Source organism: Furipterus horrens, unplaced genomic scaffold (genome assembly GCF_987537825.1).
Source record: "Furipterus horrens unplaced genomic scaffold, mFurHor1.1.pri manual_scaffold_10, whole genome shotgun sequence".
NCBI lineage: Eukaryota > Metazoa > Chordata > Mammalia > Chiroptera > Furipteridae > Furipterus > Furipterus horrens.
Genome location: NW_028327180.1, coordinates 19,177,637 through 19,196,216, shown reverse-complemented (window position 1 = coordinate 19,196,216; position 18,580 = coordinate 19,177,637). Strand labels below are relative to the sequence as shown.

The following is an 18,580-nucleotide window of genomic DNA, read 5'->3' as shown; positions in this document are numbered from 1 at the left end:
GGTAAGATCTGAAGTCAAGAAAATGGTCTGTTGCTAGTATGGCAGTTACCAAGTGCCACACACCGCGTGGTTTAAACAACAGAAATGTATTGTCTTGCTGTTCTGGAGGCCAGAAGTTGGAGATCAGCGTGTCAGGGGGTTGGTTCCTTCTGAGGGCTATGAGGAAGAATGGGGTCCAGGCCTCTCCCCCAGCAATTGGTGTCTGCTGTCCATCTTTGGTGTTCCTTGGTTTCTAGAAGCAGTGCTCCCATCTCTGCCTTCATCTTCCCATGGTGTTCTCCTTGTACGTGTCTCTGCACCTTTTATAAGGACACCAGTCATATTGGAATAGGGGTCCACCTTACTCTAGTACGACCTCATTTTAACTAATTACCTCTGACACAGCCCTATTTCCATATAAGGTCACATTCTGATGTCCTGAGGGTAGGGCTTCCACATACACATTGGGGATGGAGGTGCACAATTCAACCCACAACATCACATTGAATCTGGGCTTGTTCATTCTGGAAAGAAGTGGATGGCATAGCTTGGGGGACTGGAACACATACTCCCAGGAAAAATCAGCCCCTGCCTTTGAATCTTCCCCAAATTCAGTGTCACTGGAGACTCTGCCCCCCACTTCCCACTGTATGCCACTTATGGGGCTGCAGTCCCAGCGGGAGCAGTCTGAGGCTCCCAGGGCTCCATGAGGGGCAGCCCGAACCCCAGCTCGGAGGAGAAACAGGATCATTCAGCACTGACTTTTTTCTCATCCCAGCACTGGAAGCTGGCAGGCTGCAATACTCACAGAGCCTGCCCTCCACACTGAGGAAAGAAAGATCAGTTCTCTCTTGATAGTCAACAGCCCCTAGGCATTCACACTTCTGAGAATTCAAGGGAAACTGAAGATCTGAGACACGTACAAATGTGTCAATTGTCTAGGACATGCCTTTAACACTGCCAGTGGGACTGAAGTATGGAAGTCACTGAGCAGTGAGCAGGTCTAGCCTGCCCCAAGGTATAATGCAGGCCCATGATGTTATAAATAGGTTTAAAGAGTTTAAGTCAATAGACTTCATCCTGGAATACAAATTTAGCTAAATGAGGGATAGCTGGGATTCAAAATGTCCAGGGGAAACGGCCCTAAAATTGCACATGCCGGCCATGAGCCCAGAGCTCAGTGTAAAGTTGTAATATTTACAAGTGTAGTTCTAATTTTAAAAGATCCTTCTACCCACTTTTTTCTTCTTTATACTAGTAACCAACGTAGAGGAATACCATTCAAAGAGGGCCACAGGCTTAAGAGCCAGAAGGTCAATTACTTCTTGCTTCTACTTCTTCTGGGGATAAATTTAGATGAATTATTGAACTACATCCCATCCAAAAAGGAAAATATCATCTCACTAGATTTTTATAAATCAGCGAGAAAAGCTATGCAAAGCACCTGTAGATGTGCAATAAAATTAGCTCCTTTCCCTTCTCCCCTTCTCAGGATTCTAGAGTAGAAAGTAGCTTTTCCTGAGGCAGGACAGACAGAGCCCAGATGCTCGTCTAATGGACTGATAGAGAAAGTTCACCTAGATGTACACCTCTGCCCCACTTACCGCTTCTCAGTTCCCTGATCGCGCTCCCTGTATGAACAGGACTCCCTTAGGGCAGGAGGCCAGGCAGGCCCTCCTTGCTGGCTCCCATTTTTCAAGGAGAACTGGACCTAAGACTACATTCCACATGACCAAAGAGCCTGACCAAATTCACAACTCTAAACAAGAAACTTAGAAATAAATAATGATTGCCCTTCCCAAAAGAAACCAGAAGTGACCTCTGAAAATAGTTCGCTATTCACTGGACCCAGAAAACCCCATAAAATAATGCAAATCAAGAGGTTTGAATCTCCGTGCTCACTTTAAGAACATTTATGAAATGGCCTCGGCCATGAAGGGTACGCGTATTTGAAAAGCCACCAAGTATCTGAAAGATGTCACTTTAAAGAAGTAATATATCCCATTCCATTGGTACAACAGGGGGAGTTGGCAGGTGTGCCCAGGCCACACAGTGGGGCTGGACACAGAAAGAGTGCTGAGTTTTTGCTGCACGTGCTTGAAAATGCAGAGCGTGATACTGAGCTTAAGGGTCCAGGTGTAGATTCTCTGGTCATAGAGCACATCCGGGTGAACAAAGCTCCTGAGATGCAGCGCGGAACTCTCTGAGCTTGGGGGTGGATTAACCCATACCATGAGCTCTCCCTGCCACAGAGATGATTCTTACTGGAAAAGAGCAGAGTATTCCTTAACCAGAAGGGGAGACTGAACAGAAGTAAAAGATATCCCAGAAGAAACAAAAGTTTATGGCCTGGGAGTAAGTTCAGCATAAAATGAATACTAATAAAAGTAAAAAAAAAATAAAATAAATAATGATCATCTTCTCTCCATCTCTCTCCGTCTCACACACTGCCCTTGTGAAAAGCAGTCTTCCTTTGTTTTTGCATACATACTGTTAAACACATATTAACTAACACGCCCGGTTCCAGGAGACAGGGGGGCACAAGGAAGACCCACAGCCCCCTGAGATGGAATAAAAGTTAACATAGGAAAAGCTGCCTTTCCCTTAAACATTTAAGAATCTCTCCTACGGAATCGAGTCAATAATAGCATCACTATGTACAGTGACAGTAGATTACTAGATGTATGATGATCACATCATAAGGTATATGTAAGTCTAGTCACTGTGTCGTACACCTGATACTAATATAATATTGTATGTCGACTATAATTGAGATTTTTTTTTTTCCTGAGGCAGGGAGGAAGCCCGGGGCAAGGAAGCTGCCAAGACCTTCCTTTACCCATCAGGATATAGTGATGGAGGGTACACAAGAAGGGCAAACAGAGATGAAAGCAGGGTGAAGAGCCAGGGAGAGAGGATTGACTTCCCAGGGCTTGAGGAGGCAGGCGGAGGGTGGGTGAGAGAGGACGTGGCAGGCAGCGGCCTCCGTGCCTGGCCTCAGGCTAGCTCAGCCCCAGGCCCACAGGCTGAACATCTGATTATGGACAAATCACGTTCCCGGCAGGACAAGGGCAGGACTAACAGGGCTTCCGTGGGGTTCTGCTCAGGAGGAGAGCTGCCTGTTCCCAGCTGTGTGTGCCACCCCCAGAGGAAGCCAGGTGGGGTCCCCTAATCCCCTGCCCCGCCCCCACTGTGGGGGGTCAGAACAGTTCTATTCTTTATCTTTATCAGGAAACAGCTGCCCCAAAGGCACCTGTCTCCAAGGTAACCATTTGAATTAAAAGGGGGGACAGAAAGGAAAGAAGTGCCTTAGGGGAGGTTGCTGGACTTATCCCTCCTTCCAGCATCCCCACTGAGAGGGCTGACAGCCTTTGGGGGGCCCAGTAGTAGTGGGGTTCCATTTGATATTTTAAATGCCCTAAGGAACCATGTTTCTTTATCCTAGGTGAGTGACTGGCCTTTCTTAGGCCAAGTCTCAGGCTCCCCCAGCAAGCTGAGAGCTGCTAGGGTGACCAATGTGTCCACTTTGCCAGGAACTGTCCTGTTTTATGCACCAGAAGTCACACAACCCAGAAACCTCTTCAATTCTGAACCACCCTAAAGTTTCCTCAGGCTCCTTCTCACTTTGGCGGTTTTCTGTGGGCTCCCTTGGGCTCCCTTAGGCTCCTAGGGACAGCCAACTCTCACACTGGATTCACCTCCCATTTCAGAGGCTCCTTGGGGGCTCAGGCAATCATTCCCAGCCAGCTCTCCATCATCCTGGCCTGGGGGTTTTCACTGGGGTTGTTACAGGCCAGACCCCATATATCATTCTCTCACCTGATCCTCCGACCAGCCTGCCAAGGTTAGGAAATGAGGACACCAAGCAGCAAGCAAGTGGTGAAGCTGAATGCAAACGCAGGTCTGGCACGCTCCAAAGCCCATTCTGGAAAATAAGCAACAAAAAGGGTGTACGGGGATCAGGGTCGGGGGTGGGGTGGGAGGTGGGGGAGGTGGTGGCAAGTCATTAGACAGTTGGAAAGTAATGCCTGAGAATCTCCCTCGGCTACTCCCCTCCACCCCCAGAGAATCAAGATGGGTGGTGGAGGGGGCAAATGCATTTTTAAAAAGCTCTCCAGGTGGTCCTGACACATCCCCAACCCCACCACCGCTGGAGGACCGAGGGAAAGACCTGGCTCTTCAAAACAGAAGAGTGGAAAAGATATCACACTGAACATTTACAAATGCATTCAAACCTTGCGATCTATAAATCTCCCAGGAACATGGGTCCAGGTCTGTCAGGGTCACGACTTCACATTTCATGTCCTTCCTTCCCAGGAAGAATTAGCTGAGACAGCTGGTTGTACTCTTTTCAGAAGCACGATGCTGAGCTTTCCACTGGGCACAGCTGGAAGGGGGTCATCCAGAAAAAAAGACCAAGTCCAAGACTGTTAATAAATCCTTGTGAGTCTTTAAAAGTCAGAGTAAAGGCCTTAGTACCCTCAACGAAGTAGTATGCTTCTCCCTCGTCTTATGAAGGTATCAATGCTGGACTGATGTAGAAGTTTTTAGGGAAGCTTGGAACATATTTTCCACCAGCAAAGGCTAAGGGCATTGCTAGGTAGGTCAGGACTTCAGGTCAAAATTTCCCAAGGCTATCTCTTAATCTCTTGGAGCTGCAAAATGAACACATCTCTAGTCCTACCTAGAAGTTCAGGGAAATGTTTCTTCAGTGTTGTTTAATTTCTTTGAGTGGTAAAATGGAGAATTCTCTAGTCTTTTCTATAATTCCAAGAAAGCACTTCCTTAGGCTCTTGGGAAAAAAAAAAAAAGGCAATATCTTATTGGCTTGCTGTCGTCCCTAAACCATGCCACCATAAACACTCACCAGCCATTATTCATTCCCATGGGTCAGCTTTGGCTTCCAGACTCCCCAGACCCCAGGCCCTTACCTCAATAAACGAACATGACCAAGCAGTTACCTACCAGGGGCCGTCTCATGAAAATGTGTGTCTTGAGCCCTGGCTGCTATGGTTCAATGGATTGAGCATTGGCCTGTGAACCAAGTGTCGCTGGTTCGATTCCCAGTCGGGGCACATGCCTGGGTTGCACTCCAGGTCCCCAGTTGGGGGTGCATGAGAGGCAGCCACACATTGATGTGTCTCTCCCTCTCTTTCTCCTTTCCCCTTTCTCTAAAAATAAATAAATAAAATCTTTAAAAAAAATGTGTATCTTGAAGTTTATTATCTTATTTAGATATTTGATTCCTTGGGTCATGTGGTCAGCATTCAACTGTAGTGACTTACTATTGTACTTAACATGATTTCACCTAACATTCATCATAACCCTGAGATGGGTGTCTCTTCACTCAACAGGTGAGGCCCTGGAAAGTTCACTGACTCTCCCAGGGTCATGGCACCAGAAAGTGACACTGCAGGATCTCCCGGCGCTGCGCCAGCGCTCCTTCCCCATGACTTTTGTTTTCACAGGTGAGCAAATGTCCTCACACAATATGCATGCCTGCTGACTTAGGTGCCAGGGACACAAAGAAGTGTGGGACACTAACAGAGCACAAAAGGGACCCCTAAAGGCATCCTCTAATCTCTGAGTAACAGGGAGCATGGAGGTGTGTTCTGCTGCTGGGAGGGGCAGCACGAAAGAGCAAATGACCTTGGAATGGGTCCTAAAGGGTGACAAGGATCTCTAAGCAGCCAGGGAAGCAGAGAGATTGGTGACCAGTCCCTGACCAACGGACTGAGGGCAGGTTGCTTTGCCTGGAGACTGGGTGGGTGGAGGTGGGGAGCAGTTAAGGATGGAAAGATAGGGTCCTCCTTGCCCCAGTCGCTCATTCTCCCACAGGTACCTCTCCCAGCTGGGCTTTAGGAAAGGATTTTGCCAACATACTATAAGCAGCACGGATGCAAGACAGGGGCACAGGGGCAGAGGGTTAGGGTAGAATCAGGAAGGACTGAGTTTTCCAGCTTCTCCTGACATGTGACTTAGCACCAGGCAGAGGCCAAGTGCTAGCCAGCTGAGGGCCCACCGCCCACCTCTTTGAGATCCTCTCCCACCTCCAGTCATAGGGTGAGTGTACAGACAGTTAAGGTATGTCACTGGGACCATCGCCCTGAACAGCACCCACCCCAGTGTGAAGAGGGCAGTGTGAAGAGGCCCGGCCCTCTGCCTGTCTCTGGAAACCACAGTCAAGCCCCAAGGGTCCAATGGCACCTGGTGGTACCATTCCCCCACCCTCACCCCTATCGGATTTGCCATTGGAATGAGGATGGCTCTGGCAGAAAAGCAGAGGCAAAGCAATGCAGTCCGCAATCCGGCTTACCCAACTGAAGGTTGGGAAGGTTTGGCCCAGCATTTGGAGCTCTGCCATTAGGGGTGGGGTGGGGGGGGTCAGACAAATTTTCAAGATCCCTGGCCCCACAGGAAAATTTCAGAGGTTTGGAGCTCACTACTTCCCCGTTCCCCACTTCCCCTCTGGCCACTCCTTAGAACAGAAACCTTGATCTATGGCAGCTGAGCAAGTGCCCTGCTCTTTGTAGGTAGACACCTGTGATCCAGAATGTTCCTCCAACAGCACATCCCAGGTTCAGAGCCTGAAGGTGGTGCAGGTTGACACTTTCAACCCCTTTGTTTGTTTCAACCTGTCCCCAGGCTGCCTCTGGTTCTGGCTGTCCTGGCTCCCTGTCCTGGCTCACCGTGGAGGGTGAGAAGCCTCTCCGGCGTGAACAATTGTGTGTCACAGTGATATACGAGTCTGTGTGACCGGCTTGCTCTCTGGCGCTAGTATGTCATCCACGGTTCCTAAGCCTGCTGCACTCTGAATGAGCGTGAGTCAGACAGGAGAGGAGGTTTCCAGCCAGCCCTCCTTTATTCCCCTCAAGTAAAAGCACCACCAGGCTGCCTTCTCAGGTGTCCATCCTTCCTGTCTGGCTGAGATGGGAAAACCTGGGCATGGATGGAAGCTGGAAATCCTAGACTTGTTGGAGTCCAGAGAGCCCAGTGTCCCAGACCCCTGGGCACGGGGCCCACTTTCCAAGTGACACATGAACCTGTAACTTAAAAAAAAAAAAAGAAAGAAATTGTATGAGTCACTGTGCTTTGCGGGAGGGGAAGGTAGAGATCTCTCCACTCCTTCCTCCCACTCCTGGTTCCCAAGGGCTAAACTGGTCCTCTCTGCAAAGCAGGATTTTCTTGGTGGTGCTTGAACTCAGGTCCCCTTCTGGGCTGGCCCTGAGAGCACTCGGCAAACCAGATGGGCTCGCTCTGTGTGCAGTGGAGCCACGCCAAGGGGGATTTGCTTGGTGGAGCTGGGAGGTGACAAGTGGACTGGGAGCTCTTCAGCCGGGGGGTGGGATCTCTGGTCCACCAAGGGCTCTGGTTCCCAGGGGCCAGCGAAGCTTCTGCCACCCTCCATTTCAGAGCCACCTTCTACTGCCTCCCTCCCCAGGCCTCTCGGCTCTGCCCTGCCTGTGGTTTATGGCTTCATGAACCCAGCGGCCCTGCCCCCCTCCTGGGCTCTCAGCAAAGGCCCTGAGGACACAGAGACACTTTGAACTGGTACAGAATGTATTGGTTTCAAGGCTGGGTTCCTCTTCCTGCTGTTCTGTGTTCTCTAGAAATTTGGCCATTACTTGCTGAAGGATGTTAACAAAGATCTCCCCTCCTAAAGGCTGAAGCCACAGAAAGGGGACTCTGGGACTAGTCACAGAATATTGTGCTTGAAACTTCTGTGTGCTCTTTCTATGGCTAGAAAGGGACAGGAGGTGACTGGGACCAATGTCTTCCCTGTGCAGTGGAGGAAAGTGAAGTCCATGCCTTATCCTGGGTCACACAGTGGCTTCTTGGCTGGACCAGAGCTGCCCCAAGTCTGTTGGTTCTCCGTCACCCTTCAAGGCACCATCAGCTCACCCTCTCGTGTTTTCTGTACGACAGTGACTAGTGTCTAAAACACCTTCTGTGTTTCCACGATTCTGTCCGGTCTCTCCTCCACCCACACATGCACCAGCTCATAAGCTCCTTGGCACTTGGTCTTATCTGTACTGCTTCCCTGCGCCTGAACAGGGACTTTAAAGTCCAGGGCCCGCTCCACACCTAGGAAGCAAGCACTGAAGGAGAAACCGCAAACCAGAGCGACTCACACGGCGAATAACATGGCTTATCCTTACTGGACCCTTCAATGAAGTGGGTCAGGCTAGTCCCAAACTGGACAAATAAAGAGAACAGCTCTGTGAATCACTCTCTTGGCTCCTGCTTTGGCACCAGAGAGGTGACCTCACCCACTGCCAGGCAGGTAGAGCTCCTGGATGACTCACCTGTTGGAGAGCTTGGAACCAGCGGCACGTTCTCCCTGAACGTGCGAGAGGCGGTGCTCAGGAAGCAGAGTGGGGGTGGGACACTCCGCGGAGCAGGGCCGCCTGCGGAGGGGGCACACGTGTTCGGTCTGTGTATTCGTGCGAAGGAAAAGGGCCTGAGACATCCCTGTATTCCAATGAGCGCTATGAAGGGTGGGTGCTCCCCAAGGAGGGGAGTGGCTTGGGGGTGGTAATCAAGGAGGAAGACTCTGACTCTGTACTTTATACATTTGTATAGCATAAGTGTTTAAAAAAAAAACAACTCCTGGAAATAATTAAAAATAAACATATTCTCCTTGAGAATTCAAAATAGCTATGGTGCCTGTCAGCTTCTCCTTTTCTTATCCCACGCTACCTGGGCTCTAGGCAGAGCTAACAACATCTGGCCCAACCATCGTGAGATAGCTGAATTCAAAGATACAGAAGAAGGTCTAGGCTTTCAAAGTTTAGACCCCTGAGGAATGAGGTCAAAGGTTTCATTGACCAGTGGGGTCAAATAGCTCTCTTGGTTCCATGGACACAAATAGCCCCTCCAGCTCCAAGCAACCACCTCCTTTTTTCCTGTCCACTTTCCCAGGCCTTCACTCCCGGGAGACACAGGTCAGCATTTAACATCTAAATGACCCGGTCCTCTCGTAGTGCAAACATCGTACCGACAACATATGAGACAACAGCCCTTTCCAAACCTTGGGATGCACTGGATCCCCAGGGAACTCTTGCTGGGATTTGTACCTTCCTGACACTTCCTGAGGTCTCCCTGAGGAAAGGGGTGGGATCAGCGTAGCCATCACAGGCTGAAATTTTTCCTTTAAAAAAATGAGCTGAATTTACTGTTCTTTAAAAGAAAAAGCTCCCTAGTGATTTTGACATCTCCCTAAGAGGAGATCCAAAGCTACATGTCCCTCTGACTAAGCTGGGCTGAATCTTGTCCCCAAGTCTTGTTTCCACGGAGACCGAGAAGGCCTGGACCTCCTTCAGGAGGGCATAAAGGTACTGGAGGGCAGCAGGAGGGGCGCGAGTGTCACCAGCATTGAAATGACATGAGAAGCCAACTCTGGGTACCGTTTCTAAGCACAGGGAGCTCACTTCTGCCAGGAAGCTGGGTCCAGCCCAGGGTCTTCCTGGTGGGGCCGGCTGTGCTGGCAACAGACTTCAAGGCCTTGCCTTCGGCAGCTGCTGCTTCTGGAGGCCCGAGGGCCAAGGGCATGCGGGACAGCAGAAGTTTTCAACTTGGCCACCTGGCAGGGGATCTGAGGTCAGGAAAGAAAGGAGATTCAAAGGAAACAAACCAACTTGCCTGTTGGGGGGAGGGGGGCCATGGGAGGAGGAGAATAAAGACCTGAAGGCACAGGTAACCCCCAAACACTTTCCCAGACAGCAGCCAAGCCTGAAAGTCCAGTTCGGTAAATGGGTGGAGAAGAAACGAAAATTTCTCCTCAGCAGAGCCAGTGTTGAAGTAAGCAGGAAGATAATTATTTCTCCTTCAGGTAATGAGGCTTCCTCAGGGTGGTGTGGTCAAGATGGTCTCACTACCTCCAAGGCTGCATTTTGGGCTTTAGTTTCAGGAGGAAGAAAAGAGAAGGTCCCCCATGGTGGCCCGTGAGTACAGGTGACAGAGAGAAGGTGCCCTGCCCAGGGCTGGGCCCCCGTTTCATGCCTCCTGAGAAGGGGGACAGGCTTTCCTAGGGTCTGAGTGGGGCAAGGACAGGTCCTGCACCTTCTGGGCAAGGCTGACAGTTTTCCTGCTTCTGGAAAACACCTCTGTCAGTGGCTGTTTGCTCTACAAGCCCGGGGTCCCCTGTTTTCCAGGAGAGGCATCTCCCTGGCTCAAAGGGGTCTCTTCCCATGAGAACCCAGTGAGACCCTCCTCACTGGCTTCCAGTTGCCTCATTGTGCTCTGGATACCCAGGGCCATGACTTGAACATGTTCATAAGTATGTGCAGCCTTCTACAGGGCAAATGGTTCCTGCCACCTGCCCTGCCGGCAGTCCATGTGGCCCCTCTGACCCACACCCCACGTGTACCCCTTTGGTCTCTCCCACACACACCCCCCGCCCCCGCCCACTGCAGCTTCACCTTTCTGCTCCCCAGACACATTTCACCCTCCTCCCAGCCTCGGACCTCACGGCTCCAGAAACACACTCGCCGACCACCCTGTGCTGCTCAGACTCGGGCCTTTGCATAGGGTGCCCTGCTCAGGTGCCCTTCTCCTGCTCCTTTCCTGACAAAATTCGACCCTTGCCACAACTTCCTCCATGTTGCCAGAGTTACCCACCCACGCTCGTTGGCCTCCAGGATCCTGGGTGACCACTTTGTCCTTTTGCATTTTTAAGCTCATTTCTCTGCATTATAATAATTATTTTCATGCCCCCCCCCCCCCCTGGAGAGTGACTTGGAGAATTTCTCTCCAGTACAGTGATGCTCAATGAAAGGGAAAGGGTTGGAGGTAAGAAAAGAGAGGAAGGTACTGGATTAGATGCTAAACTTGAGGTCAAAAGCTTTTCTAAGGCAACAGTTTCTGAGATCAGAGCCGGGTCTAGGATAAGGCAAGGGAGACCCCCATCTCAGGTTGTGCTGTGCAGGGCAGCACCCAAGAGCAAGGTCTCCTTAAATGGGCCCACCGCACCCCTCTTTCCTCACCCTAGACCCAGCCCAGCTGAGACTTCATTCATGTTCCTCCCAGCCCAGGTTCACTCACTGATTCACAAATCCAATGGCTGTTTGCTGGGCGTCGACTGGATTAGCTCTGTCTTAAGCACGCGGAGTAAGACAACCATGGTGAGAAACACACCATGCCTGTCCTTGCAGGCGAGGAGGAGAGGAGACATCAGCTAGTAAATCAAACCACATTTAATTAGAAACCACTGTGTGGCCTAAAGGAAGGGGCTACGTGGCTCTCAGAATCAGAGCTAATCAATGAAAGATGGAAGGAATCTAGAGCCAGCACCAGACCTCCCAGCCAAGCAGCGTTCCTGCTCGTAGGCCCATCTCTGGGCCCTGTCTCCCCAGCTTTGTGCAGCTGCCTCATCTGTCCCCACCCCTAGAGCAATCTGGCAGCACCTGGTGAAGGGACTACACATAGACAGCATGTGGTAGCAGTTCCTGAGAAACTCTCTCTGTGGCTCTTAAGGCGATGTGTGTGGAAATGTTCACTGTGGTGCCCTGTGTCGAAACGTGTGTAAATAACCTAGGTGTCCATCAATAGGGGAATTGAAGTGAACACTGTGGTAGCCACACACTCAGGCATTTTTGTGCATCAGTAAGAATTAACAAGCTAGATGCACACACAGCAACATGAAAGGACCGTAAAACAGTGCAGAGTGAAGAAACAGACTGAGATTCATAGAACGCTATCACTTATGTAAATTTAAAACACACTCCAAAACTATGCTACATATTTTTAAAGGATACATTTATACAGAGACACACACATATCCAGAACAGTTATCAACTACATTATGGTGGAACGTACAGAGGAGGGAGGAATGGAAATGGAGATTAGGGATGAGGTGGGGGTGGGGGAATAAAATAATATCTAGTGTGAAAGGGGTTTACACAGACTAATGATAATTGCATGCCAAGAACTGGGTATGGTCAGCTTTGTTCTCTCCTCTGTGGTTCAACACAGAACAAGACAGTACAAAACCAACCAACCGACCAGTAAAAACTCTGACTGAGGACGTATCCCATGGGCACAGTGACTTCATTCCATTGTTTTAGGGGCCCAATTCCAGCCCAACTCCCCACTTTAAGGTTGAGAAGCACAAGGCCCAGAGACGGCATGTGAATTGGTCCAACTGCACAGCTTCTTGGTGGTAAGGTGCAGATTCCAGCCCCTACCTGGCACTCTGGGTCCCACTCTCTATCTGATTCTATTCTCTGACCGCTCAATCCAACCTCCCCTCAGTGTTTGTTTAAAGGGCTTGCCCACGTTTACGTTAGCACATGGGCGCCCCAGTCTGAAATAACACACTGGCATTAACTGGCCCTTCCTTCATGGAGTTCAAGGTGAAAACCTCAATACGAGCCGAGCCAGGGAGGCTCAGGTACTGCTTTATCTTTGTTGTTTAGTGTTTTTTTCTCTTTCCAGGACAACGGCCTCAGAGCTCAGATGACCTCATCAACTCACCTGGCAGGTAAGTGCAGGACCTGGACAGGGCTTTCATGGGAGTGAATCCTGTTTGGAGGAAGTGATATCAGTGTGGCGCTGAGGGCAGGAGGAGCTGGTTTTTAAAGGACCCGTCTTTCCCATAGCCCGTTCAGCCTGACATGTTCACAGCCCCTGCACAGTGTGGGCACAATGTGTTGATGCCAACAGTTTTGCTGGACGGGTTCATAAAACTGCTGACAAGAGAGTAGAGCAGGTATTAATGTGGGCAGTTGGTGGAGGTTTGGATCGTAATGCTCCTGAGAGACCAGGATGAACAGTAAGTGTGAGGGAGACTCTCGCAGAAGCAGCCTTCAAGGTGGGCTTATTTTACTCATGCCCCCTTCCATCCTGAGTGGCCCCGCTTTTAGGAATAAAGGACAATATATCTACACAGGGAAAACTGCATGTATCATAAGGGTTCCACCTACCCACATAATCAATACCCTGAGCAAACCACAGAAACCCTCTCCGGCCACTGACCTTCTCCAAAGGGTCTGCACTGTGCTGACCCCTGGCAGCATAGATGAGCTGCAGTCCTCCGTTTTAACCTATAAGCAACAGGTTTGATAAAAAGCCCTTTTAAAATAGTAGTTCCCTTGAACCCTCAGTTTTCCAGTGGGATAGGCAGGAGACAGGCAGCACTCCCATCCTGGTGCCTCAGGAAAACTAAATGACTTGGGTAGTCTCAGGGTCCCACAGTGTCAGCAGGGAGCCAGCCACTCGGCCAGCTGACCCCAAGCCATGTGACATCTGTGGGCCTCGTGCAACAGGCGGCAGCTCTCTGCTAAGACACCTGGGTCCTGCTGGCAAAGCACGGGCTTGAGACGTGATGTAGGTGCCTGGGACAAGCTCCTGGTACTTTCCTCCAAGAGGCCTCAATGGTGACAGACCTCAGAGCCTTAAAGATGGATCATTGGCTTGTGAGAAACAGCCGAACATTGTAGCCACATGTGCGATGCAGTGATCTGGAATGCTGGTATCAGCCTAGAATTTCTCTTTTAGAAATTCCTCCGGAGCCATCTGATAAGGCATAGTTCTTCTATGCTGTGGCTGATCACGTGGTGATGAGCGACGGGCACAGACCTGTTTGACTACCCACCGTTTTCCTCAGCGTGCGCCCATCAGAAAACAGCCCCAGCCCTTGTCACCGAGCATACAGGAAACTCTCACAGAGACACTTCCCTCATAAGCCCAATGCCCATTGATTGAGCACCTTCTAGGTCTCAGGATACGTCACCCATTTTAATAACAACCCCAAAAGGCAGGCATGATTTTCCCCATTTTACAAATGAGAAACCGAGATTCAGGTGAGAAGGGGCATTCCCAAGATAACCCAGGTAGCAGAGTTGGGATCTGTCTGGCTCCAAAGCCCACGCTGTCATCCATCCATCTTTGCAGGCCCCCCAAAAGACCCTTCAGGGCAACCCCAAAGACCAGCGAAGGGCGGGCTCTTTGAGCCCTTTCTGAGGATATGGGTGAGGCCACCAGTGTAAGATGTGAGTGAATGGAGCAGAAGGGGTGAACTGCAATGTGGCCCCAAGATTCCTAACATCCTTGCCAAGAACCTTGCTATTAGCATCAAAGACCGTAGTCTGGTAGTAACTTGGAGGGCCTGAAGCCCCACCTCCCCTGGAGGAATGAGGAAACAGACATTTAGAAAGGATGTGAGCCTGGTCCAGGGTCACCCAGGGCAGGACAAGGAGGTCTCCACTCTGTCCTCAACATCTTGTGGCCTCCTTTTTCTGTCTTGCCTTCCTTGCAGCCAGGGTGGTAGGTTTTATGTGGGCAGAAGACAGCCCCACCCCACACCCGCCAGATGGCCACAGGGAAGTAGGTGGTCCTGTGGGGAAGTCAGGAAGGAGTACGCTGGGCTCTGGATGCAGAACCTCCAGCTCCTGTCTCTTGTGTGGGGCTCTGTTGACCTTGAGGGGACCTCCGGGCACAGTGTGCTCCTGGGTCCTTTCCCCGAGCCAACAACCTGCTGCTGTGTACAGAGCAGCTTCCCGTCACGTAAGTGTTGGGCAAACATTCCCCAGAAGATGGGAAGTCAGGAGTCGTGGTAGGAGGGAACCCCTGCAGACTTTGGCCTTGAGGGTGAGATCATGGGCCTCAGAAGCAAATGCATTTTATAGATCCAATAAATTAGACACAACTGACTGTTTATGTACTGTCAAGTGTCATGGAGCCCTGCCTTGCTTACTCTGCTGGAAGAAGAAGCAGAAATAGAGGCAGAACTGGGTTCAGTGACCTGTCCAAGGTCACACAGCCAGATAGAGACAGAGTCCGGCTGAGGACCCACTGCGCCCAGTCAGCAGGCTGCAGTGGAGCCTGCTGGCCTCCTCCTGCCTGAGGCACAGTGGTCTCTCATAACGTGTTCTTGGTGAGCCAGCCCACATCCCTCGGCTCCCTGAGAAGTTGCCAGGTGGGGCTCTGACCTAGAATAGTATTCATGGCAAGTATTTACACTGTCTTAACATATTTAGTCATTTAACCCTCAAAACTGCTCAGGAGTTACACAGGCCTATGGTGCCCAAGCAGAGGGGTTAAGCACTTTGCATAAGGTTACATGGCTAATAAATGGTAGAGCAGGAAGTAGCCTCATTGCCAATGGTGTTCAGGCACCCGGTCCATCCATCTCCTCAACATCCCCTAGAATGTGTCGGGGTCTTCTGCAAATCAGGGATGTGGGGTCATAGCTGAAATGCCCAGTGGCTGATTCTGCCTGCTCTTGGTGCCCAAGGGGGTAGCTCAGGGTGCCCAGGGCAGATGATGGCTGCCCTGCAGTGGGGCTTTGGCCACCCTAGAAGTAGTTGCCTTTCAACAGGGCTGATGGTTTGCAGCATGGCCACGAGGTTCCTGTTTTTCTCAATGTAAAGCATAGGCTCACTGCCTTCAGTTGGGAGCCTTGGCCAAGCCCAGGCCAAGCCCAGGCAGAGGCGGATACCTGCAGTGAGGGAGGGGCTGTGGGCTCTGGTCCTCTATCACCTGTTCCCCTAGGAGGTGGGGCCCTGAGTCTTTCCCTCACTCACTGGATTCCACCAGCCCACATGTGCTGAGCATAACCTTACCGTCAGCCCTTTCTGGGTCCTGGAGGGCTCCACGGATGAAGAAACACCCATCCCGCACATGCACCCTGAGGTCAGAGCCTAGTTCAGGAGTCAAACGAACACGACCAAACTGTTCTACCAGAAAGACGGGGATTAGCGATTATAACCCCATGTGCTCTGAGAGTTCAGGGGAGGGAAAGTTCGATTCCCAAAGCAAAGATCAAGAGAGCAAATGGAGGGAAGGAAGGACCCAGTCAGCATTTGGAGTGTGGCTGGGCTTCTGAGGCCTGGGCACTGTGTTTTAGACCCCATGCCAGACTCAGAGCTTTCTGGAATCACCAACTTATCTTTAACTCCCACTGAGAATCTGTCATTAGGTGGCAGTCCTTGTGCTCCAGAGCCCTGCCATATGGACAGATCCAAGAGGAATAAACAAATGCTGCCATGGCAACAGTGGGTCTTACACCAAGTAGACGTTCAGTAAGTGTGATAATGACAGTGACTATCATGAAGCTTCTTCTCATGACTTAGCAAGGTGCAGCTGAGCCTCCCAGGAGTCGACCCCGACAAGGGAAAGTGGCCTTGAAGGGCTACTGGATCAACTCAGCCCAGAGTCTGGGCGATCATCTCACAGGTTCAGGGCCATCCCCATGGAAGGGACTTGGAGGCCTCCAGCCCAGGGAGGTGGATAAGTAGCTTTGGAGTGAAGGCCTCCTGCCCCTGGGGATTTGTTTCTGTTTTGCTTTGGAATAACAACATCCCCAGGCTATTGTTGTCCTTTTTCAGTTTAAACCACCTGGGTGGCCTCATCCACAAGCTGCTCATCCTCATGCACGGTGCCCAGACCCTGGCTGTCCCGGTCATTTCTCAGCATGCACCACTCATCAAGGTTCCTCCTGCAAGGTGTCCCAGGGCTGAGGACTGGGACAGACGTGGACTGACCAGCTGGACCTCATGCTGCGTGCTATCGCTCCATGAACGTGGCCAAGGTGGTGCTTTGGGTGGCCCTGGAGACCACCAGCTCACACACTTCCCTGTCAGCTCTCCGAGGATGAATTCCTCCACTGAAAAGTGGGAATGACAAGTTCTGGGTCACTGGGACAGGGGGTGTGTACTGAGTCATTGCCTGCAAAGTCGTGAGCTTCTTGGGAGAGAATAACTAGCCAGAGGCCAACCTATTATGAGCTGGTTGAGAAAAGCAGAGACTTGGGAAAGAGCTGAGAGCACTGGGTATCTTGTCCAGGTTCTTATATGGTGACTCTTATTTGTATTGTATTGGAGTCAAACCTGGACTTGGGAGTAGGAGGCTCTGTGGGGGTGAGGAGGCCATTCTACTGTTTGTCTCTCATTGGCAGCAAGAAGCCTGCCTTGGAGGCAGCCCTCCTCTTCCCTCTCCTCCCAGGGATGAGTCAGCTGGTGGGAGCCACTGGTGCCCTGGGAAAGAAGAAAATACAGCTGACCAGGGAGGCTGACGTCGCCATTCAGCCACAGCTGAATGCAGGCACTGTTCTTTTTGCCGGGGTGACTTCCAAAGCCGAACCATCATTTGAATCCAAATACAGCTCAAACCCCTCTACTGCACCTGCCCAAACCGGCAAGATGGTTGTCCCTGAGAGTGGTAAGGCTTGTCCAGATTCTCTCAGCAACTTTCTCGGTCTGATTCGGAGCAGTTTATGGCCCAAAGTGGTGAAAGGTAAATTAATCTAGGCTGACAGCTTTGGAAAGCACTGGGGCCCAGTCCTCCTTCCAGGGAACACTTCCACACTCTAAAAGAGTCCCTTCTGCCTGCATGCTGAAGGCCGCAGGTGAGCATGCGTATTGCTCTGGGCCTGCACTGAGTCAGCACCCTGGAGAGCTGCGCCCTACCCCCTTCCTAACCGGTGAGGTCAGCACAGATGCTGGCCTGCAGGGGCCCCAGTGCACAGCGGGAGAAGGAACCGCAGCCATTAGGCAAAGCTCCCAAGAACTGAGCTGAAGTCATGCTCTTGAAGGCTGTGGAAAGCCCCAGAAGCCAAAAGGCCCAGGGAATAGGGCTCCAAAGAGCAGCTTTGCTGACAAAATCTCATTGTGGACAGTCAGATGGGTGTGACATTTGTTCAGCACTTATTAGAAAATTGCTTCAATTAGGGCAGTCACGGTAAGACTCACGAATTGTCACTTCCTATGTTCCACAGGTGCCATTGTTCCGAAAGATCTGATGCCACATTATGGAGAGCTGCATATTCACAGGAGTGGCCAGTCGTATGAGTGGAGGTGCTTCTGTTTTAAGATGCAAGTTAGATCACCTGCTTAGTTTCTAGTGAGGTAGCTCTCCCTCTAACTGGGGTCAGAGTCATTGCCTCTGCGCTGCTTCCCCAGGAGAAAACACACCTGTGTTGCCCGCCAGGCTGGGAGAGGGGCTCAGGCCTGAGAATAGCTCATTAGCTCCACATCAGAAGCCCAGCTGCTGGCCTCTCCCAGCCCACTGGTTCTCCACAGCATGGTGAAAAATGAACCACTGGGGAGTTACTCCACATGCAAATTTGGGGGCCCTACCAGAAAGATTCTGACTGGTACAGGTCTGGGATGAGGCTGGGAAGTGCCCACAGCTGCAGGGGATTCTGCTACATGCTGGAGCATACCTTGTTGTGGGAAAGCGGGGCCAGGGGGCACCTCACTGAGCTCACCACCTGCAGCGACCCTCCCCCTGAAGCTGCCTGCTGACCCAGCCCCCAGCTGCCCTTGGCTCATGAGGCCACGGCCCTGGGTACACAGGCAGCCTCCCCAGAGCCCTGCTGTCTTCTCACTGGTTGTCAGGCGGCTTAAGGGAGTGGGGTTGATCCAGCCTTCCTCCTGGCAAGTTAAAAGCAGAGTGCATACCTTTCTGTTGGGCCAGGGTGCTCTCTATTAGGGAGAGCAGACAGCAGGTGGTTCCTAATAGCGAAATGGCCTACATTCACTGGAGTGAGCCAAGCAGATGGGAGCCCCTGCGTCTGACCTCAAGAGTGGCCAGGCCTTTGCTTACCCAGCAGGTGACAGTGAACATTACTGGTGCTCAGGCTGCCCTGCTGTAGCCTCTA

General features: G+C 51.3%; 1 long non-coding RNA gene across 1 annotated transcript; it reads right to left on the bottom strand.

Moving 5' to 3' along the window:
• Positions 1-11,063, bottom strand: LOC149999314 (uncharacterized). Its single transcript, XR_016513556.1, has 4 exons — positions 11,023-11,063; positions 4,215-4,366; positions 3,799-3,904; positions 1-299 (listed from the first exon to the last, which is right to left on the bottom strand). It is a non-coding gene; the product is annotated as an uncharacterized LOC149999314 (long non-coding RNA).
• Between the last annotated feature and the right edge of the window lie 7,517 nt (positions 11,064-18,580).